The sequence below is a fragment of the Furipterus horrens genome, unplaced genomic scaffold (assembly GCF_987537825.1).
Source record: "Furipterus horrens unplaced genomic scaffold, mFurHor1.1.pri manual_scaffold_4, whole genome shotgun sequence".
Lineage (NCBI taxonomy): Eukaryota > Metazoa > Chordata > Mammalia > Chiroptera > Furipteridae > Furipterus > Furipterus horrens.
In genome coordinates this window covers 84,081,988-84,107,436 of record NW_028327174.1, presented here as the reverse complement: position 1 = coordinate 84,107,436, position 25,449 = coordinate 84,081,988, and positions in this window count along the sequence as shown.

The window sequence follows — 25,449 nt, the reverse complement described above, 5'->3', positions numbered from 1 at the left end:
TAAACTCTTGCTAACAACTTATAAAGTTCTAGTTGCTTTGAGCTTTATTTTTCTCATCTATAGCAAATGAGGTATTAATGTCAACCATCATTTTAGCAAAATAAAACAAAAAAAAAATGTAAAATGAGGGATCCATGTTGATTGCAAGGTAGGTGGAAGTTATATTCACCCCGGTACCAAACTGGAATTGCTAGTAAAGTATAAAACAATCAACTTGAAAAACCAACTGAAGACTAGCTGTACAGAAGTTTTATAACCAAGGATTTACAGAAGAACCTACATAGAGATTGGTAGAAAAGGCAGAGACACAAGAAAGGCCGGTCCCACTCCCACAGGCAGCCGCTGACATTCTGGAGGGATATCTCAGCTGTAAAGGCTCCCTCTTTGGAGTGTGCAGTCTCAACCTCGTGCCAGGCTCCCCAGCCCAGAGCACCAGAACCAGGGAGAAGCAAACATATAACATCTGTCCACCAAAGAGAGATGGGAGTTTGCTTGAGACACAGGTGTGCTTTTAAAGGGACAACACACAAAACCTCATTCATCCAGGGCTTCAGCAGAGGGAAGGTGAGGTGGACTAGAGTTGTGTGAGGAGAGACTGAGGTCTGTGGCTCTGGGGAGAGGGCTGAAGGGACAGCCACCAAGGTCCCTGTGCTCAGTCCCTCTCCCACACCACAAATACCATTTTTAGGGGGAGCACTTCCCTCCTAAAGGCTTCAGCCTGGGGGAGTACAATAGGTCCACCCTCCCTGTGGTCCCCACCCCGCAGAGGTCACACCCTGGCAGAGGAGTCAGGTTATGTGCCCAGATGTAGAGCTCCAGGCAGGCTCAGGAGGTATGAGTGACTCGGTTATGTGGCTTTAGGGTGGGGGCCACTCTCCCCACCTTCTCATAAACCTGAGCAGGGCCTCTCCCTACCAGGAAATCCCAGTGCTCTGTCTCCTCCATATCAAAGCAGCTTCTCCTTACTGTCCTTAGAACTCTGTATAAACCACAGAACTATATAATAGAGTCTTATCAACTCTGCATTTTAGATTACTCATGCTTAACTTTTATGAAATTTTAAAAATTGAATCAATAGTATGTTAAAGACAAAGGGAGTTTTGAAATATCTTGTATGTTAAAATATACAGAAAAGTTAAAATATGAACAAAGTGGGCAGGAAGAAATCAGTAAAAGTAGAATTCAGAAATGCTAGCTATATATAAGATGAAAATTCAAGCCAATTCTCATTAAATTTTAAAGGGCAAAACAAATCAAACAAGTTGTATTTGGGGAGGAGTTGACATCAAAGCTCTGTGATGGTTTCAAAGATGTTTAATTAATTGTATGTAGGTTAAATTTTTCTATGTGTTGTATATTTTCAGGTTTTGAGTGTAAAATTCTTTAAGTTGGAAAGGAAATAAAATAAAATCTATGGACAGACATTATATTTTATGTGTTCAGGCAATGGACAAAAGGATTTATATGTTTTATTTTGTAAGCATCACAGCAATCGCCCAACTTTCATAATGAGTTTTATATTGGACACTTAAATAGAGGATATTTGATCACAATCAGAGTGAGCTATAATGTGAACTACTTTACTGAGAGAATTCTGAAACAAGCAGGGAATTTAAAACTACTTTAACTTGTATTTGTTTGTTCATTTGTTTGTTTGTTTGCCCACGGCGAGTGACCAACAGGCTGACTCCAATCTGCAGATATAGGTTACTTCTTTAGCTTTTTATGATATATAATAAGAACAAGCAAAGTTAGTATAAGGGTACAACTCAATGCAAATTCATAAAATAAACAGTGTATCTCACAACTAGATCAAGAAACAAAATATTTTCAGGCATATGGAAGTTTCTCTAATGTTCCCTTACCATGCACAACCCCCTCAAAGAGTCACTATTCTGATTATAATATTCTGGAGTACTTACTAAATGAATGAGTAAATATAGCATAAACTCTTATTTATGTCTTGCTGCATTTGATAACATATTTTTGCAATTCGGCCATGTTGTTGTGTGCTAAATTGTGGGTTGTTCTTTCCTGTTTTATGCTATTCTGTGGATGAATACACTTTACATAATTTATCCATTCTGAGGTTGGATTGAAATTTACTATTAGCTTGTATTTGGTGCCAATTAAAAATAGTGCTGTTCTGAAAATCCATGTTTTGGGGTAAGTACATGTATAATTTTATGTTATATATACACTGAGAAATAGAATTGCTGGGTCATAGGGTATGCTTATATTTAGCTTTAGTCAACACTGTTATAGAATTTCTAAGTGCTCTGCACTCCAACCAACTTTTTTTTTTTTTCATTTTAATCATTCTGATGGATGTATACTAGTATCTTATGGTTTATTGATCTATTGGATGTCCCCTTCTGTGAAATATCCTGAGCTAGTATTTTACATTAATGCTGAGTTATTTGTTTGTTTATAGAAGTTCTGACTTTCGGATTCATGTAGTGCGGTATTATATAATTTAATACCGATGTCTCCATCTTTAATCCTTTATGACATGGATCATTCTAGCCTCTCTATCAACAGAAGATATTTTCTATTGCAGGATTTGGGTATAGTATTAGTATAATCTGTGGGATCTCTTTAGTTTATAGAAATAAACACAGTAGTCTGAACTCAGGTCTTAATGATAAATAGCTTCCATTTACTCTCTATAACTTTATTTTGAAGTGTTAAGTTTAATTAGAAATAGTAAATTTTTTTCTTTGATTTTTTATTTTTATTTGACAGACATTTCTAATTTTCTATTCGTTTTAAAATCTGTTTCTTTACACATTTTTTGTCCATAAGTTTTGAGGATGCTTTAAATACATGAATGAGGAAATGGAAATATAAAGATAGTGAGCATAAACAGATGAGAACATAGTGTTGGAATGGTGTGAAATGGACTGCTACCAAATAAAATTGATATAGGGATGAGGGAGAGCCACCCTGAATCCTGGAGAGGAAGTGAAGCATGATGAAAGTTGATGGAAGGTAATGGAGAAAAGAAGGACATTAGCCCAACATTACCAAGGTGATAACCGCACTCTGGTGCAAAAATCATTTAGTGGAAAACTTTTTCTCATCTATTTCAATTTTCCATGCAATTGGTCATCAGACAGCTACAGTACAGCTTCCGAAGTTCCTTACCAAAGGGGGTTTTCTGAATGATTTCAAAAGCCTATTAATAAGGGTCAAAGAACAAGAAATTAAAATTGCTTTGCTTTTAATCTGTGGAATGATGGTCAAGCATGCATAATCTCAATTTAAAACAAATTTAGAGTTGTCCTTTTGCTCATTTTAGGGTCACTGTCCAGCACTGGGATTATATCTGAAGTCCTTTGTCTAAATAGTTTCAGGTAAAAGTTCTGCAATTTACAGTTAAAACATATATTTATAGTGGATTCTCAATTTTGTAAAAATCAATGAAATAAATTGTGAAAGCTGCTTTTAAGCAGGAACAACTGATGGATTGTGCAGAGGAGGAGCTGGCTTTACCTCTGACATATCTTTGATGAAGTGTGAAGTAATATAGGGAGTTTGTACACTAAAGTTGTAAACAATAACTGTGCCTCATTACCTCTAGAATGGGTCACATACAGTGGATAATTACTTAGGCTATAAATATCATTACGCACTACTTGGTGCATGGCTGGATCAAATGATACTTTAAAAGGATGATTTCAAACTAATATTGATAAACACCAATTTTTGTATTCTACAAGATTTTGGCCAAAACGCATATATGTAAATTTGAATGTTCTACATGTATATATTTCTTTAATTAAAAGTAAAACCTAAAGGAAGTGAAAATAGTGCCTCAATATAAATTAATTTTAAAGGCTTAAAGGTGACTGGTAAATTTTAATCACAAGGAGTGATAAAAGGTGTTGTCCCTTCTTCAGTCTCCTGAAAACTATATGGACTATAGCATATAATGTTATCTTTTTTTTTTTTTGCAATAGACTAAACCACTTATTCAGAAAGAGTAAGATATAGATTATAGTATTTTTCTCGCATTTAAAAATTATTTTTATAATTATAAATTATAAATTATAGTCCCTTTATTTAAACTGTATTTTTATTGTTGACACTAATTACAGATGTCTCCATTTCCCCACCTCTTTTTCACCTCCCTACTGCCCTTGCCCACCTTCTCTCTGGCCATCACCACACTGTTATCTATGTCTATGGGTTATTCACATATGTACTTTGGCTAGTCCCTTCACCTTTTTACATACAGTCCCCCACCCTCTCCACTCTTACAGCTGTCAATCTGTTCCAAGTGTCCATGCCTCTATTTCTATTTTGTCAGGTTTTTTGTTTGTTTATTATATTCCTTATATAAGTAAGCTTATATGATATTTGTCTTTATCTGACTGGCTTATATCATGAGATTTATCTATGCTGTTGCAAAAGGTTAAGATTCTCTTCTTTTTCATTACTGCATAATATTTCTTATGTAAATTTCCACACTTTTTTATCCATTCATCTACTGATGGCACCTGGGCTGTTTTCATGTCATGGCTATTGTAAATAACACTCCTATGAACATAGAAGTGCATATATTTTTTTAAACTGGTGTTTTGGGATTTTGGGGATGTATTCCCAGAAGTGAAATCACTGGGTCAAAAGGCAATTCCATTTTGAATTTTTCAAACAAACTCCATACTGTTTCCCACAGTGGATTTCCCAGTCTGCATTCCCACCAACAGTGCACTAGGGTTCCCTTTTCTCCACATCCTCACCAGCACTTAATGTTGTTGGTTTGTCAATGGTAGCCATTCTGGCAGGTGTGAAGTGATACCTAATTTTGGTTTTAATTTCCATCTCTCTGATGATTAGTGATGTACCCAAAGCAATCTATAGATGCAACACAATTTCTATTAAAACACAACGTACATATTTCACAGATCTAGAAGACATGTTTCAAAAATTTATATGGAGCCAAAAAATACCCCAAATACCACAGCAATCTTGAGAGGGAAGAACTAAGTTGGAGGAATCGCAATATCTGATATTAAACTATACTACAAGGCCATTGTAATCAAAACAGCCAGGCTATAGATCAATGTAACACATCAGAGAGCCCAGAAATAAACCTACACCTTTATGGTCAATTAATATTTGGCAAAGGAGGCAAGAGCATACAATGGAGTAAAGGCAGTCTCTTCAATAAATGGTGTTGGGAAAATCATGAGCTATAATAAAATAATTGTTGTCTTAAGTCATTAAATAATCATGATTAGTCTGTTCTACAGCCAGGCCACATATGTATTCAAAGTCAGCTATGCTTTTAAGTGGCTTTGTGCATTTGATGAGTAATTTGTCTATATTATGCCTCTGATTCTTCATCTTACATTCACACCTCACTCCCCACATATCAATGAAACCCACTGTTATTAATTCAGCTTTCCCATTATTATTATTATTATTATTATTATTATTATTATTATTATTATTCTGTGTCCTAAATCACTGTATTTTTTGTTTTAGATTACACCAGATTCCTCACTTGACCTCTACTTCCACCGTGGGCAGCAAATACACATTAAACTGTATATTGGATAATATTAATTTTTTGCTCAGAAAATTTCATTTGTTTTTTGTCTTATTCAGAATAACATTCGAATTCCTAAACACAAACTTCTTTCATCGTCTAACACTGGCCCTTTGTTACTTCCATATCTAACTTTTTTCTTCTTCTTTCATTCACTTTCCAACCACAGTGACTTGCTTGCTGTTTTTGATCATTCATGTTTTTCCACCTTGCAGCTTTTGCCACTTTCTCTGTCTGGGATAGTCTAATGTCCTTTTAACATTTTCTGCTCAAATGTTCACAGTGATACCTTCCTTGTCTTCCTGCTAAGAGATATTTATTGCACACTTGAATTTCTCTATCCACTTATATATTTTTTTCAAAGATTCTCTCATAACATGTCATTATTATGTACCATGTTTATTTGTTTATTCTTTCTCATTTTCACCAAAATGTAAGCTCAATATAATAAGGAACTGTATCTATTTTGTTCATTGCCTATAAAACAATAAATGTGCATAAAATATATATAGCTTGACAAAACCACGTAGCAGTGGTCTTGACTGAAAGAACAAAAGTCATATTATTATATAATATTAAAAGTAATGTGAATGAATCTTCAAAAAGATAATTATATTAATGGCACTGCCCTTTTATACTTTTTATTAATATTTCTCACTGACCGTAGATAATACTGGAATTCATAATATTCAGAGTTGCACACATTTGGAATGTAAACTTGCATAAACTATGCTAATAAAATAGCTAATACTATAGTTATGGAAGCCAAGTCCTTACAAAATAGTATGTCAGAGCATTTGAAAAAATGCCTATTATATAGTCTTATGATGATAATTGTATACATTTAACAGGTGAATGACTTTTTGCAATATATTAAAGCACACATATTGAAAATGGCATTTAAATGGTGTACAGTTTAAAGGAATGTTTTACTCCTGTTGTTGTTTTTTAATGGCATTAATATTTACAAGTTAACCTAGCTTATATTTTATATTGCTCAAGTGATACAAAAAGGTTTTATTTATTTATTTTTGAAATATGGAAAGAGACAATTAAGAACCTTAGTAAGTACCTTACTTTCTAAGAATAATAAAGCAGGACTGTAATTTGACAAGTAAAGAAGCCTGGTTAAGGACATTCCACAGACTTGATTAAGACCTTCAAGGTTATATTTGTTTTTGTCTTTTTATAAAATATGCATTAAAGAATGAGTTGCCTTTTCTAGGGTGTAATTTTATAAAGATTTATATAATTTCATATGCTATTCAAATACTGTGGAGAATGTGGGAAAAATATTATCTGTATAATTAATAACCTGTCCAGGTATCAGATTGCATGCTGATATTTCAATCCCAAATACTCTATATTAAAGATGGACTACTCAATATATCTTTCATGTAGGAAGCTTATGAGGTTTCCTTAATAACTTATCAGTTAGTATAAGATGTTACCGTGTAAAATATCTGGCAATGCTTCATTTCAGATGTTCAAGCATGGCCTTACAACAGTGTGGCTAGAGAACGAGGGACAGTAATTACATTCATACCCTCAGTAGCCCTCGTGCAAATGAAAATAATTAGTTCTGTTGTATCTTTGATCTTTTAGTATTTGACTGGTTACTATTTGACTCTCCAGTAAATGAAATGGTATACATCTTGTAACAAACTATAATAACTGTTATAACAATGCCTTTTTAATCTCAAGTTACACAACCTGTAGTGTTCTGCACATCATATTATTACATTTTTTTCTAAAGGATTCAACTCAATTAGATACATCATAATCCATTTCCCAAAGCAATTGATTCAAGACATTATTGTAATTATGCAACAACTATAATATCAAATTACTAAACAATTATAGTTTGTGTATCCAACCAAAACATTATGTAATAAGGGCTCCCTCATTTTATAAATTCACTATCCTCTGTTAAAAGAACAATGACATTGACCTTATAACAGTAGAGTTTATACTGTCTTCTTTTTTTTCTTAGAGCACGACCAATTTTCACTGCCTTTTTTTACTCTTTGGAATAACACAATTGGAATGCTCTCAAATATAAGTCCCAGGTCATATACAGTTCTTCTCCTCTTAACCCAAGGTACCCTATCAATCAGAGAGTGCTTTGTCCAACGTTGCTATATTCCATCTTGCCTTACTATCTATGTTCATATTTCTCTCTTCTGAATACTAGTCTAGCCTAAGTACTACGGATTTGTGATTTTTTTAAGTTAAAACAAACATTTTTGCAAATTCAACTTAAAAAGGTGATGAGAAATTAATGGCCTGCAAATAGAATTAGACTTGGGAGAACAGAAATAAACTCAATTTAAAATACATATTGTAAAGAAAGCTGCTACAAGTGTAAATCATCTTACAGAATGATATATTTTGTTTGTTAGATGAAAAAGCCAGTTAGCTTATAATAGAATGCCTTATAACTGAATATTTTTTTATATATCCTTACTATAACTCCAATTTTTATTAATTAGGCTAGTTGCATAAAAAGTAAGTGGTAAAAGAAAAATTATCAAGTGCTATTTAAACATGAAATAATCAGAAGAAGAGAAAAGAAAATTAGAGCATGATAGTTCAGAAAAAAGGAAAGCCCACTGAAAAAATCGTTTTTGCGGTCATTTGAGGAAAACAAGTTACTTGAAACCTGAACAGACTAGTGGCAGCACACCACACACCATGTGGAGACAGCAGAATTATTTGTATAGAGGACAAAACTGTGGGGAATGAAGCCAAAGCGAATTCCTGTATGTTGCATATTGTGTTGGATTAGAAGAAAGGACTCTTATTTACATTAACATACTCATGCCACATCAGTTTTCATATTATAACATCTTTTAGCACTCCATGAGAAATATTTCCAGTTTCTAGTCTTAAGAGAGTATAGAAGTTTCCCTCCACCACATCATCTGATTTTCTATATTTCTACCTTTCTTCTGCTCTGTAATCTTTCTTCATGAATGCCATTTTTTAAGATATGTCTTATGTTAAGGAAGTTGGTAATAAACTCATTCACTTTTTTGGGGGGGCTTAAAACACCTATATTTTACTTCCAGTTTTGAATGCTGTATTGCATATCTAATTCTAGATAGGCATTTATTTCCATTTAGTACTTTGAAGGTATTGTTACATTGTCTTTTGACTTCAGGCTAAAGAGAAATCAATTGAGATCTATTTTTCACTGTTTTGTATGTAATCTGTCTTGTTCTCTCACTCTTTTAAATTTATTTTTATGATTAATATTTTTTAATTACACCATGGTGTTCTGATTCTCCAAAAGTACTAAAAAAATGCAGTATTTCCTTTTAGTTTACTATTTGGTTACACAGTGACAGATTCAATAGTTTCTGCTTGGATCGTCCTAACAACATTAGCCTCATTATGTGTCTGAATCCAATTGACCAGCCCACAAGTTGCTTAAGAAGACTGTTTTTAACTATGAATTAAGAAACTAGGGGGGAAATGAAATGGTATATTCATACACCATCCGGATCCACTATGAAATTAATTCAGATCACAACTCTATCCATTATTTTACCTTAAATTTCCTGCCTGACATAGATCCCCATGGTGTTTAGTGTACCCAAGGAATATTATAAATGGATAGCCCATGAACAGGAATCTCTGTTTTGTCTGGGATATTTCACACATGGGGAGGCTAACCTCCACCAATGGAGAAGGAAAGCTTGCTTTTGTTAACAAGGGAATTCGGTGTCCTTTAAGAGTTCAACTTATTAAAATCATTATAATCTTCTATAATACTCTCATTCCAATGTTCAGGCTCCTACCTTCTGTAGAAAAGTTTTCTCGTATTTTAATGAGAGACCCAGAATGCTTTGAATTCAACATGTATTGTAATTCTGCAAACCGTAATATCAAACTTGTATCTTGCTTTCAGTTCACTGTTCCCGTGGTTACAATAGATCAGATATTTTACCTAGAAAATAAATTTTCTAGTCTTCTATTGTGTATTTCCAATCTTGAGTCTTTCATTTTCTTTCTATAGATTTCCCAATGCAAATAAGGCTAGGCCATCAAACCTGTGCTTGTATTAATATGTCCTCCATAGCATTCCAATGCAAAACCAGTTGGTCTCCTAAAGTGTTAAGTTAAAGTTAATTAGTTAAATACTTTGTTTCATAACTAAAGCTATATGCCATGAACAATCAGTGTTCCATTGTCTAATGGCAACATACTTATTATCCCTTCTAATCCACCCAATTAAGTAAATAATATCAGAATTATCTTTCATGAAGAGTATCTCTCTTCTCTTTCTTTTTCTTTCCCCTTTTCTTCTTCCCCTTTCCCCTCTGTTCCTTTCTCCCTTTGCCCCTCTCTCTTTCCCCATTTCTCCCTCTCATTCATCTATTCTTAAAAGATAAACTGAGGTATATTATTTTTTTAAAGATTTGAAAAACATGTCTTGTTATGTTTCAACCAGGACAAGCACTAAATATTCTTGACAGTACTGAACGGTCCTGTGGACATGAAAAGCATCACCAAAATGGGTGCAAAAGAGAACAGCCTCTCAAGATCCAGAGCCACTGCCAAATATACCCCAAAGAAAGACAAGACTTGGGCAATTTGCCCCGAGAGGTAGCAGCAGTCAGCAGGACCCTAACTGCAAGTGGAGCACAACCCACATTTCTGTGCAGCCACATTTCTGAAGTCTGCAGCCTGACTATTGAGCAGCTTCCACATACAGTAGTCTGTGTGCCCCAGCCAGGCAGAGGCCAAGTCAGTGTTCAGGTCACAGAACGAAACAAATACGAAGGCAATAGCTGCCCCTGGAAAGAAATCAGTTGGTTTCACAACTGAAAGATTTAATTCTTACAAATGTTTTTTTTGCCAGCTATACTGAAAGGAAGGGACGTGAAATTTTTTGTTCCCCTTTCAACCATGCACCACTGAAAGAAGCCTGGGATAGGTGACTTTGATAACATTTCTCACCCTTTGCTGACTTAGGCAGTTTTCCCAGGATCCAGTCTGTAGGCTCTGAAGCAGGTCAGTGTCCCAGTAGCTCTCAGAACCTGTAGAAGAGGAAAAATAATTTTCCCTGTACCTTTTATAGTGAGTGCTTTGCCGAAACCTATTTTCTGTAGGCACCTCATAAATGGAAAATCTTATCCAGGATAATAGTTTTCCACTGTAGCTATTATAATTCAAGATTATCTTTGGTAAGATTAACCTGCTAGTTGAGTCTTAAAACAAAATTCTATTCATCTGAAGCCTCACATTGGACTCAGTCCAGCTTACGGATCCAGCACGACACTGGGAGAACCCTGGTTTCTAAGTAGGACCCAGTCTGATCCTGAAACCAGTCTGCTTTTGCAGGCAGACCTGGTCCAAATGTGGATGTGGTCTGGTTTTTAAGTTGGGCCCAGTACATCTCTGCTTAGTTTCCAGACCCAGTCCAGGAAAAGAGAAGCTGAAATCCAGTCAGAAGACCCTAAAGCAAAAGCTGAGATGCTACGGTCCAAGAGGGACTTACATTACAACCTTCAGGGACAGTGGGGAAACAGTGAGCTTGAGAGGCTCAGCAGGTAACTGACATCTGGTTCCTTGATGCTGCTGGGGGTTGTCAAGGTCCCCTTCCATTCTCGCCTTGACACTAAGAATGGTTAAAAGACAAACTGAGTCATGTTAAACATTTTAAGACTTGAATTGATAAAAAAATTAATTTGAATTGGGCAGAAACCAATCTAGCAGATAGAAAGGAGCTTCTAGAAGCTGTATAAAATGAAAGACTTTTATCGGCAGAAAAAAATGGGAACAAGGAAGTTAAATGAGGCAAAAGAGTGGATTGATTATTGTAATGTTATTTTCCTTAAGAGAATGGCAAGGGCCTATCAGGCAGGCAACTTAACTAATGCTGGTCTTGCTGATTCCTGATTGACTGGTTTAAGATTCCATTTCTGAAAAAAACAAAACCATAAGTAAATTAAGTGTCGGTTTGATGACATGAAGCTTAGCATAAGCCACTCCATTTTGGTCCTGCTATCTTGAATATCAACACATAGTTGAGCATTTTTAAATAGTTATAGCTGTAGGTCTTCGGTATTATTTTGGTCTAGAATCTACAACAAAAATATCTCATTTATTTTTGGAGCAGTGAATTAAAATGCATAATAGTATCTCAATTTCAGGCAATGGTTATGCATAGAGTCCCAATCAATTTCATCTTCTCAGTAAATGTCTAATCTAGATCCATCATCTGGCTCCAAGATGCAGGCTCCTTTCATACATCAGCAATAAGATTTTCAACCATCTCCAGCTGTAAGTATATTCTAAGGGATTACACAATGGAAGTAAAAATTCACCACTGTTTTTATATTCTTCATTTCTTCTTTCAATAGTATACTTTGTGCTAGTTTGTCTGATTCTATGGAACACAAGATAGAGAAAATAACTTCTGACCTCAGTGTTTATATTAAGTTGTGTGAGACAAATAAGTAAACAGATTTTTAAAACAAAATAAAATAGTAGAAATAGGTCATATATGAGTGAGTAGAAGAAATGTTTCTCAGCTTGATGATGTAATTTGTGAAAGATGTTACAAATGAGCATTCAGAGAGTTATGGGAGCTGAATCTTAAAACTGGATTATGCCAAGTGAAGAGAGAGGGTTGTGCTAAGTGCACTACTTTAGGAAAAACTGCAATGTGGAGTATAGTAGTTGGCAGCTCCAGGTGACAACTACAGATCCCTCTGGCTCTACTCCTAAGTTCTTATCAAATCTCATTTTTCATTAGGCTGTACCCAGCCAATGATTGAGCTCAGCAGATTATCTAGTACTGACCCCTCCTACCAGATCAAGTTAACTGAAATGAGCAAAGTTTGGTTAAGGACTCCACATTGGTCTGGCTCAGACATTCTTGGAACTTTTAAAAAACTTTATCAAAACTATCATCTAAATTATTTCCTACTCAATCTTTCCTTTGCCTTTTTCCTTTTACATATATCACATTTATGTTGTGGTCTGAATGCTCTGCATGCTATTTATTTTCTCCTACTTTATTCTTTATAAGGATTTCCATCGAAAACATCTATCATATTCATTCCTGTTTTGGTGTCAGCTTGCAGACAATCCAAAATGACACAGCTGGTTCTGAGGATATTTTGAGAAAAGAGATGTTAAGAATTCCTGATTTATTACCCAGGTGGTCCTGTCCCAAGTGTATGGGGTATGCGGGCAATCACTGTCACAAAGTGGCAGCCCACAGAACTAAAATTTTCACCATTTGGGAATACACTTGGCTGGAGGACACCTTGTCAATGTGATTAATCCAGCATTTTAAATGTGGGGAACAATGTATCTCAGAAAAATGGATACCTAACAGCAATAATGGAAAAACTGAGGTAGATTAACAAATACTTAAAGACTATGTGTGAAAACCACATGGTCTTTTGGGTAGCTATCACATTAATATGTAGCTATCTCTTGGATGTCAGCTCTTCTTATTTGCCTGTGAGTGCAAAATACATAGAATTATGTTCAATCAATAAAAATTATCCCTCAGTATAAATATCAGAATATTTAATTGGTCAAAGAAAAACCATTTGTGAAATTTTGTTGCAATCTTTAAGAAATTATTTATTTTCCTTTTGGGTTATGAACTAATCTACATATATATGATGTATGTACATACATGCATTCATGAGTGATTTTTTTCTTCAATAACTTATAATTAAATTCTCAAAAATCTTATGTAGATGTTTGTTTATGAATTCAGCAATCTCTATTACACATAAGGAAAATCTGTTAGGTCTAGAAACAAAATTAACTTAACCCATCTATGTCATGTCTGGATCTTCTTAGAACACTTATCAGATGCATCTAGAATACACCAATGTTCCCATCACAAGTTTAAAACATCAGTTGTTTCTTTACTTCTCTCTCAGCATCAGAGAGCAACCAAATCCTGTTGATTTGTTTTTGCAAAGCCTTTTGGCTCTGCCTTAAATTTTGTGGTTGCTCAAGTGTCAAAATTACCCAAAATATAGTAGAGACTCTGTGATATGACCTGTTCTACTATAGTAATTTTGTACCAGTCAGAATTCATCTTGTCAAATTTCTCCACTTCTATGATAACAGTGTATTTTTAGTGTTAGCTACATTATCAGTTGTCTTCTATGTAACAAAGTGTTCAAAATTTAATGAATAACTAATTGCCATTGGGCAGTTTGGGCTCCTCTTAAGTCAAGGACTGGTTTGATGGATTGGGTAGTGTTGCTGTTACAACGTTGAAGACTATTGACTCTATACACATGGTCTATCATCCTCCAGGTGACAAGTCTGGGACTTTTCACCCAGATATCACAAAGTTCCAAGTGGATACTTGCAAGGCTTCTTGATATACAAGCTCAGAACTGACCCATAATCATTTTTTTTTCAATTTCTATCAAGTTATAAGACACTGGGATTCAAAGAATTCAACTGATAAGATTTCCTTGTTTCTTGTGACTAATAATATTACATTATAAGTATATACCACGTCTTCTTTTCATTCAACAATTCATATGTTGGTGGACACCTATACTGTTTCCAAATATTGGCTATTATGAATAATATCAATGAACTTGGAAATCTTGTTTTCTTTACCTTTGGATATGTACCCAAAAGTGGGATTGCTGGATTCTAATAATAGTTCCATTCCTAATTTTTAAAGAAATCTCCATATTGTTTCCATAGTGGTTGTACCAATTTACATTGCTACCGACATTGCACAAGAGTTTTCTTTTCTCCACATCCTGGTCAACAATTATCTTTTTATTCCAACCATTCTTTTTCTAATCATTTTTTTCTAGCCATTCTAACAGGTGTGAGGTAATATTCATTGTGATTTTGATTTGCATTTCCCTGGTAATTAGTGATGTTAAACATCTTTTCATGTACCTGTTGGTCATGTCTTCTTTGGAAAAAATTCAGTTCTTTTGCCCATTTCTTAATTGACTTTTTTCTATTTATTTCTATGAGTTCTTTATATAGTTTGTATATTAACCCTTTATCCAATATATGATTTACAAATATTTTTTACCATTTTATAAGTAGCCTTTTTACTTTATTTATTGCTTTAATTGTTGTAAGTACTATGAAGGAGAGATAAAAGTTGCAAAAATACGCCCAAATAAGTCAGGGACTTGAAGAAGGAGAAGATGCCACTGTAAATGACTTAGGGACCATCCAAATAACAAATATTAATAAATAACCTGAGAAGACATGTTATTCAAGTGAGGAACTATGCATTTTTTACATTTGTATTCTATTCAAGGTTTAGCCAATAATAGTCATGATATTTTTTCTATAACTTTATGGAAGCTAAATATGATGAAGTAATTCTGGTTTATTTTGAAAATACAACGAACATCTTGTATTCCTGAGGTATACAGAGATAAAAAAATTCAACTAACAGAGAATCTTTTATATAACAAATGCATAGTTACAGTAAAGCTTTGAGATGCTTTAGGGTAAAAAAACAAAATAGGACAGAAAGAGAGAGAAAATAAAGTTATATAAATATTTTCAACTTTATATGCATAATATTCTAGAAGTATTATCTACCTGAGGTGAGAAAATAGCGGTAAAAATGAGATTTTGTGTAAGATTAACGGTCTGTGAATATTTCATATTTGATGATCAATTTAGCACTCAACTAGACAACAAAATAGTTAATATACCAGACTAGAGAAATGACTGCCTAGGGAGTCAGAGAACCTATATGTCAATTTATATGGTACCACTCTACCTGTGAGGATTAAATAAAATATTTAATTTATAAAGTTTGCAGATTAGGCTGGAATAAAATATCATTAGGCAATAAAAATATACTTGAAAGTTTGATGGATTTAATGCATTGTTTCTCAAAGTATAATGCACCAAAATCCTCTATTGTGTTAATGAGACCATATCATATCTAGTGTCTTTTATGCACACATGTTGGATAATACCAGGTGTGGTGAATTCTGGGTTGATTTTAGTAGTATCTGGAAAAATATTTCTAAACAATGGGAATATGTATCATCACTAACAGACTATTCTCTTTAAAATTTACTTAGGAGAATCATTTTAGTTGTCAAAATGAAGATGTGATGACTGAAAATACTTTTTCAAAGTATTTGGATAAAGGTAAAATAGAATTTAATAATTTATTTGGCTACTCTGGCCTCAGTGAGGTGGAGCATAACTCCCACTCAAGTGTGGGCTTCACAGTGACTTTATCCTAAGGGTATTTTATGCAAGTGGGAACAAAAGAGTAATTTTTCAGTGGAGAAACCTAACAAACACTACCTCAGTCAACTGTGAACACAAACAGTGATAAGTTATGTTGATAATATGTGCCCTTATATGAAGATATTTATAAAAATGATAGTTTACCTCTGTTGTGTTTTTCTGTCCCCTCCAAAAAAAACAAAGGAACAAACACAAACCATGACCCCATTTAATGATCAAAAAGCATCAAAGAAATCCCAACTCAGGAACATCCTACTCACCAGAAGTTTCCAAAAGTTTTTAGATTATTAACATACATGAAATGTTGTCACAGCCTAAGGAGCATATAAAATCATACTAAATAAATATATCTTGTACGGGATCTGGCCACAGAAAGAACATTAGATAAAAAAAAATACTAAGAAAATCTAAACATAGTATGGACTGTAGTTAATCAGATGATCAGTATCAATATTAGTTAGTTGATTGTAAAAAATATACCATACTAATGTAAGATGTCACTAATAGGAGAAATGGTGTGGGTATATAGGTGATCTCTGTTCTATCTTTACAACATTTTTTACACTTGATCTTAGCCAAAAGGCTGAGAAGAGATCTTAACTTTTCTGCAAATGTAAAACTATTCTAAAAATGTTTATTTAAAAAACATTATTTACTGTTAATCAAATATTTATCTCTTTAGCTACAGCATAATTAGAACCATGAGCTAGCTACAATATAATAAAATAAAAGTGTTATAATTAATTTGTTAATTTTAAGTGAATAAACCTATAGGATGCAAATTCCTTTACATTTATCAAATTTTCCCAATGAGTCAGAAAATGTCTCATATCATAGGCAAAAATTAGGAAATACTGTCTTTATGAACTACACATTTATGACTTGTTCATACACATCCTAGACACCAGTATTTATATAATATAAATATGTTTATATAGAAAGGTAATATTTATTACATTTTAAACAAGATTAAAATTAGTGATAAAAACATATTTAGCCTTTGGTAAAACATGGAATCATATAAAGTACATTTCACTTCATTATATCTCTTTTTAAAATTAATAGCATCAGGAAACTAGCAATATTTAGGCTTCAACTTTTCTAAGCTATTATTGGAAGATTAATTACTTGAGATTTTAAGTGAAAAAAATAAATAAATTATAATAAAAAAATAAAGTATTGAAATATTCAACTTTTAGTTTTGGTGTGTGAACTATTTGTAAAGGCATAAATATTTATACACTAATTGGAAACCCCCAAGATGACAGCTTGTCCCTATATATTTTCTCTGAAATAAAGCATATTCTTGAGACATTTAAATATTTCTTTAAATGTACTGTTACTTAGACATGTTTATTACTCTTAATAAATAATAAGTTATCATATCTAGCTTGTTTTGTGCTGACACTTCTGCTCCTAAGCTCAGTTAATAAACCATTTCCTCTAGTATGTAGTCAACACATAATTCAATGTTAATTAAGTAGTGGGAAAAAAATATTTTCTTGCCATTTTAATCAAGTAATCATTTTACTAAGTGACTGACGTCTGCTTACCTCTAACTTTGGAAGCTTTCTCAAATGATGACTATTACATATATGATAAACTCTTATAAAACTTTATAAGATTATTTTCTTATAAATTATAGTATATTTTGATCTATGTAGGTTTTTTGCAATAACTATTCCAGGTTACAATATAATTTGTATCAAATATGACAAAACATGCATTAGAGTATAATCTGTTTAATAAAATAAACTATGGTCATTAAAATTTTAAGTATGAGTGGCAGGTAGTGCAATTTTCCATGCATGACAAGTGATTATTGTTATTAATCTATTGTATAAATACCCTTCATGCTGCATAACCTTATTTTCACCATAACAAAAATCTACTTAGTGTTTGTATTAGTTAAGATTGTCTCATTCTGCTTCAATAGCATAAAACTCTAAACTTTAAGTGGCTAAAGAAGTTCAAAAGTTTATTCCTTACAATGCTAATTTCATCTTGGGTCACTTGGGTGCTTGCTCCATGCCATCCTCATTCTCAGCCTCAGCCTTATAGCATCTCTAGGACATTGTTATTTACCATCTCAAAGGGAAAGAAGCAATGGAGGGTCTCACATGAACAGTTGAACCCTACAGCCCAGAATGACCTATATCACTTCCACCAACAACGTAATGGCCAGTGCTAGTCACATGGCCCCACCTATACATAAGAGAGAATGTATTGAGTTCCCAAGATTGCTCCCAGCCCAGGGGATTCCTTAGAAGGATGCACAGAGCACCACATATAGTTGTACTCATGGCTAAGATTTATTACAACGAAAGGGTACAAAGCAAAATCATCAAAGAGAAAAGATGCATGGGCTGGAATCCAGGGGAAATCTGGCACAAACTTCCAAGAGCCCTTTCCCAGTGGAATTACACAAGGCACACTGAATTCCTCTAACAAGTTGTGACAACATGCATGAAGTGTTGTCTGCCAGCAAAATTAATCAGAGATTCAGTGTCCAGAGATTTTGGGGGTGTTAGTCACATGAATATCCTCTGCCTATAAGGTATCAAAAAAGCTGGTGTTCAGCATAAATTATATTTACTTAGAAGTCTAGGCACCCACAAACCACTCTTATTACTTTCTGTTGATTAGGAGCACAGTGAGAGTCAAGTTTCCTGATGGCAGCCAAGGTCCAACCTTGCCAACAAGTTATTCTAACCATTGTAGTCTCAGGTCTGCTATGTTAATTCTTTTCTGTACAAGTAGCAAAAGAAGAAGAAGAGAGCTGAATTTAGATAAGCATTAAAATTAATCTTTTCTTTATTGTTATTCATTATAAGGCTAGGGAGAGTTCATGTCTAAGTATATGAACTTACAGAGTTTAGATCTCTTCCAGTAGTCTTTCAGCAAAATATAGTAAGATTTTCAGAAAAAAATTTAAAAATATTTGGCAGAAAAATATTTTAAAGAAGATTTAGCTACTAATGAAAGTATAAGTTAACAATCATGCTATATAAGTAAACAAAAAGGAAGAACATCAGAAAAAAAGTGTAATATTAAAAAATCTGTATCAATATTTGTATTTACTATGCACATACATTTGAATATAAAAAACTCTAGAAATGTGTTAGTATTTGCTGATATTACTTAAATATCAGATTAAATGGAATAAAGAAAACTGATCAGAAAATAGAAAAACATAAAATGTTAAATACATAACTCAGATGGGAAGATATACAATACATCCATTTAAACTGTTAGGTAAAATAATGTGGCAACACAATTTTTTGTTAGAAAAGTTAGAATATCTTTCTGTTTCAACTTGCCATTATTTTTGCTAGGGCCCTCAAAGAATCCTTCCTTTCCTCAAAGTGTCAAGTAATTTCTCTGAAACATCATCAATGTGTTCTGGCACTACTTAGAGAAAGGCATGTATTTTTCTTCTTATCTCATTTTTGGCAAGCTTTCTAATTCTTGAAGCAGAATGACCTGTGTGTGCATGTTGCCCTGCAGAGAGACTCTTAATGATATGTATGTCCAAGTATTTCATTGAATTTATATCAACATGTATTAATTTCAGGGATGACAATAACAGTTACAGCCTGTACTCCATATTAAAGTATCATACTTTCACTGCATAAAAGAAGCAGAAGCTTCTGAAAATGATACTTTTTACATGGGTAAGCTGCAGTGAAACAAGTAAACCCTAGAACATAATCAGGAGGCATAACATTAGTTAATATTTGTAAAGATTAGTTTGACAAGCTACATCCAGGGATGTTCATCTCAGGATTAATAATAAGAAAAAATAGATTTAATAACAATATTTATCTTCAAATACCTATGTGGGCATATTTTGTAAAAACTCTGAAGAAAAAAATGAGAGAATGAGTACATTAATTAAGGAAAAACCATATATATGATGTATATTATGTCAGAGGACAATAATAAAGTTCAACATTTATTTCAAAAAAGCAAATATAAATTTTTTTGTACATTCTGATCTCATTTAATTGCAAGATGTAAATATACTAAAATATGGGTATGTGTAATAGTAAGTATTGGAAAATAAGTCTCTGAACATTGATTTTCTCTAGGCTTTACAATTCTGAGTACTTTTTTCCCTCATATGTACGTTTTCATATTTTTAAAACTACAATGATGATTACTTTCAAAATTGCCAAAAAAATAAATGATATTTTAAGTATAAAAAAGTTAATAAAGTAATTAAAGATGAAAGAAAATAAGTGTAACATAAAATAATAGCTTTTAGAATTTTAAGAAATAAAGATAATAATAAAGTCAATGAGCATAATGCTTTTTAAAGAAAACATTTAAGAAACTTTGTCCTTTGACACTTATAATTTCTAACTACCACAGTGGATGTAAATGCAACTTTTGTGTACAGTCCTTTCTCTTTTTTCTCACATTAGCCTTCTTAGACCAATCTAGTGACTTTCAAAATATAAATAAAAAATGACAGTTTTAATTTACAATGTAACACTTGCTTTCAAATAATTAAGGACCTAACATTTTTTCAATATTTTTGCAGAAAGAATGCATGCTTGAATATTCTGCATATCAAACCCTAATCACATGAAAATTAAAGCTATTGAATTATACTAGCATACCTTCATTTTTACAAAGCCTGGGAATATTTAGAAACTCTATAATGGACTAATTATTTATTGGATTCTACTTTATAATCATAATAAGAGGATAGGATGTAAACATGAAACTTTTTTTACATCTATTAAACATTCCAACCTTTTCATTTGCTTTGAGGGTCAATTTTTTTCTTTATAAAGGCAAAGGCTAAGGCTAAGGTTACCCCTAAATCTCAGCATGCCTTAATCAGTGATGATAAAAAAGTGACTACACTAAGGGAGATCAAATTCAACATAACACACATACCTTATTCTAAAGTCTTAAAGTGTTTAAAAGTCCTCGTCTACTCCTTTTCCCTTCCTCCTACTCCAACTACCTAGATTTCTTTTGTGTATTTTCAAGCATATGTTAATGGGAGTGGAGAGAGAGAGAGAGAGGAGAGAAAGAGAGAGGGGGGAGAGAGAGAGAGAGAGAGAGAGAGAGAGAGAGAGGGAATGAGAATGAATCTCTGTCATTTCTCAATACTTAAGAGAGGGTAGCAAGCATCAGCTATAGCAATTCAGAGGAGTAAAATCATGTTTCATTGTGTTGGATAGCAGGATATTCAGTTTGAAGAAAGCTTAGCAACCACAGTATTAAGGCTCCTTCATTAAGAAGAGAAAATGGAAATGGGTGTTTTTTTTTTTTTGTTTTTTTTTTTGGATGGTATGGCTCAGTGGATTGCCTGCCGGCCTGGGAAACAAGAGTTCAACAGTTTGATTCCCTGTCAGGGCACATGTCTGGGTTGTGGGCCAGGCCCCCATTTGGAGGTGTGTGAGAGGCAACCAAATGATGTTTCTCTCCCTCTCTTTCTCCCTCCCTTTCTGTACCTCTGAAGATAAATAAGTAAAATCTTTAAAAAAAGAATAGTACTCCACTGTGTAAATGTAAAAAAAAAATAAATAAATAAAAAAGGAAGAAGAAGAAGAAGAGAAAATGATGACACTGAACTCTGAAACTGGACCTGCAATCTTCACAATTGATTTACAGTATCGTCTGTGGAGGGAAGGTCACCATGCTGAATAAAGAGGTAATGTGGCTCACAGAAAAGGTCATTTTTGTATACTGTAACTGTTAGTTAGAATAGATAGCAAACCAGGGCAGGGGGGAGGAAGGAGACATGTCTCACCCACTAACTCAGCAGTCTAGAGCCTGGTCCAATAAAATTGCCAGGTGTTCTGAACTTGTAAGTAATACCATGCTAGCACAGGAGGATGGGAGTCCTTGAAAATCATATGTGTTATTTCCAGTATCTTGGAAAGAGAGACTTTGAAACTGTGTATTCATCCCAAGGTCTAGAGTGTGGGAGAAGAGGGTTCCTCAGTGCCCCCAGAAGAAGCCCATGAAACAACTTTGGTTAATTGCCTACCTCTGGCCACTCTCGGTTTTATGAATGGATCCCTAGTACTTATAGAAAGAGCCCATAAATAACTTTAGGTAACTGCCTCAATGTTTTCACATTCTTTGTATATTTTATTGATTATGCTGATACAGTTGTCCCAATTTCTTTCCCCTTTGCTCCCCTCCATCCAGCACCCCCACTCCCTCCAGCAATCCCACTCCCCTTAATTCATGTCCATGGGTCATGCATGTAAGTTCTTTGACTTTCCTGTATTATTCTTAACATCACCCTAACCATTCTTCACCCTCCTACTATGCTTTTTAATCCATGTACCACTTCCCCCATCCCCCTTTCCCCACCCAGCTGACACCCCTCCACATGCTTTCCATATCTATGACTCTGTTCCCACTCTGGTTGTCTGCTTAGTTTTGTTTTTGTTTTTGTTTTTATTTTTATTTTTAGATTGTTGTTGATAGTTGTGATTTTGTAGTCATTTTAATGTTCATAGTTTTGATCTTCTTTTTCTTAAATAAGTTCTTTTAACATTTCATATAATAATGGCCTGGTGTGGTCCTCCTTGAGTTAATTGCTTCCTGTCATGTATCTGTTTTACAAGATGAACAAATGTGGTCTGGAGCAGGTTAAACTTTTGGGCTAACAACCCCCACACATACTTACGTTTGGGTAGTTATGTCCTCCCAGGGAGCTGGCACCACTTTTACCCACCAATCAATATGTAACTCCCTCACCCCATCCTGCCAACAATTTAAGTCCTCAGGACAAAGGGCCTGTTGCTCTTGCCATCCTTACATTGCCCTGCCCTGGACTTATGCCTTTCACACCCACATCAGCAAGGCCCATTCTCATCCATGAGAACGTGTCAATAATAAACCCTGCTTGCACACTAACAGGCTTGCTGGTCTGTAATTCCTTACTGGGTCAGCAAGAATAACAGAATTTCTCTCATAAATATAACTTCTCATCATTTCAGGATTATAGAGAATTTGGAAACAAGAATTTGACATTTTCAGAGAATTATTACAGTGCTAAAGAGTTCAAAGTATTTATTCTTAATATCTGGAAAATAAAGTGCCTCTTCCTCTGAAGTTTTCAAGCAGGATTGTTGTACTAAAGTTTAATCAGCATTCAGTCAAAACTATCTATGTGGAGACTGAAGCAAGATAACTGAATTTTAAAAGATTATCCTCTTAGGCCTTTTGTAACAAAGACAAGTGAAAATAGAACGTTAGAACTAGAAAGAACTGAAGTGTTTTCTTCCACAAATGTTTTCTTCAGTGTGGCAAAGGTAAAGAACATTCATTCTCTCTTCTAATGCCTTTATTACATTGGTGGTAGACTTCCAACTTCTCAGGCTACTTTTAGTCTAGGTTTCTATACACATGCATGTACACAGACACTACATCACATTAAAGTTCAAGTTAGCTTTTCTTTCCAGAACATAAATAGTCATTTGCAGCAGCTTTTCAGGCTAAGGATTTCAGCATAAAAATCAAAAGGTAATAAAAAGGTAAAAATAATAAAGCAAAGAAAAATACAGAAATGATAGAAAGAGCTTGCTTTTCCTCCTTTTTTTGTTTGTCTTAATATGCCTTTCAAAACCATGGCATTATTATTAACAATTCAGTATTTTTTCTGTTTTATTTTTAATATGTTTTTCCTGAACTAAGTTTTATGATTTCTATTTGGCTATAGCCCACAATATCCCCTTACTATTAGATACATTTTCTTCTCATATAACAATACATTTTCTGAGCTATAGTCTGGGCTGTACCATCTCAATACATATAGATTGAATAAAAATCATCATTTATTCAATTTGTCATTGGGCACACTTGCAAATTTATTTGCCAGAAAAATTCCTAGAAGTAACAAAGCTGATTAAATAGGTGTAGATATTTAAAATTCTTGTAGCTACTATGAAGTTGCATTCCAAGTTGTAGCAATTATATCGACTCTGATTGTGTATAGGACATACACATTACCATTTAACTATAAACTTTTAAAAAATATTTTATTTACTATTTTGACCTTTTAGTTATTTTAATCAGTTACTATTTTATCAGTTAACTCAAAATAAAATAAAATTCATATTTTTTCTTGTGTTTACTTTTTATTTCTTTTTTTAAAGTTGTAAGTGAATTTTTAAAGTACATTTTATTTAATATGATATTACAGTTGTCCCAATTTGTTTTCCATTTCCTCCCCTGCCCAGTACAACATTTCCTGCCAGAAATCTGCCCCCCCTCTTAGTTCATGTCTATGGGTGGTGCATATCAGGTCTTTGGCTTCACAATGTCCTTTGCCATTCTTAATATCCCCCTGCCTATTTGTACCTACAAATTATGCTATCTGACCCCTGTACCTTCCCCCCTTCTCCACCTTCCCCCTCCCCACTGATAACTCTTCATATGATCTCCATAGCTATTATTCTGTTTCTGTTCTAGTTGTTTGCTTAGTTTTTATATACAGTTGTTGATAGTTGTGAGTTTGTTGACATTTTATTGTTCATAGTTTTGATCTTCCTTTTCTTAAATGAGTCCCTTTAATGTACCATGTAATAATGGCTTGGTGATGATGAACTCCTTTAACTTTACCTTGTCTAGGAAGCACTTTATGTGCCCTTCCATTCTAAATGATAGCTTTTCTGCATAGATTAATCTTGGTTGTAGGCCATTGCTTTCCATCATTTTGAATACTTCTTGTTGTTCCCTTCATGCCTGCAAAGTTTCTTTTGAGAAATAGGCTGATACTCTTATGCAAACTTCTTTGTAGGTAACTCTCTTATTTTCTCTTGCTGCTTTTAATATTCTCTTTATCTTTAATCTTTGGCGCTTTAATTATGATGTGTCTTGGTGTGGTCCTCTTTGGGTCCATCCTGACTGGGACTCTCTGTGCTTCCTGGACTTCTATGTCTATTGCCTTCAACAAATTATTTTTCAACTAAGTTTTCAATTTATTGCTCATCCTTTTCTTCTGGCTTCCTTATGATTCAGATGTTGGTAATATTGGAGATGTCCCACAGCCTTTTTATTTTATGTTCACTTTTTTCAATTCTTATTTCTTCATTCTATTCTCATTGACTGTTTATTTCTTTCATATGTTCCACTTCATTGATTGAACCCTGGCTTTCTTCCTTTCTCTATTGGTTCCCTGTGGATTTTTCTTTATTACACTTAGTTTAGCCTTTATTTCTTCCTTTTATGCCTTTGCTGTACTCAATGAATTCTCTGAGTATCCTTATCAACAGTATTTTAAATTCTGCATCTGATAGGTTGCTGGTCTCCTTTTTGTTTAGTTATTTTTCTGGAATTTTGATCTGTTTTTTCATTTGGGCCATATTTCTTTGTCCACTCCATTTGGCAGCCTCCCTGTGTTCATTTCAGTGTTTTAGATAGAGCTGTTTTGATGCCGTGTATTGGCACACCTGCTACATTATAAGGGGTGGAGCCTTAGGTATTCTTCAGTGCAGGGCAACCCATTTCACCACTTTGTAGTACTGTATGTGGGGGAGGGGTCAGAGAGGGAACAATGTTGCTTTCTCACCACTCACCCGTTTTCCAGTCACTTCACCCACTCTCTGTATGTGACTGGTACCCCTCTAGCTGTTGCCCTTGTGTTGATTCCCATAGTGGTTGGGTTTGCA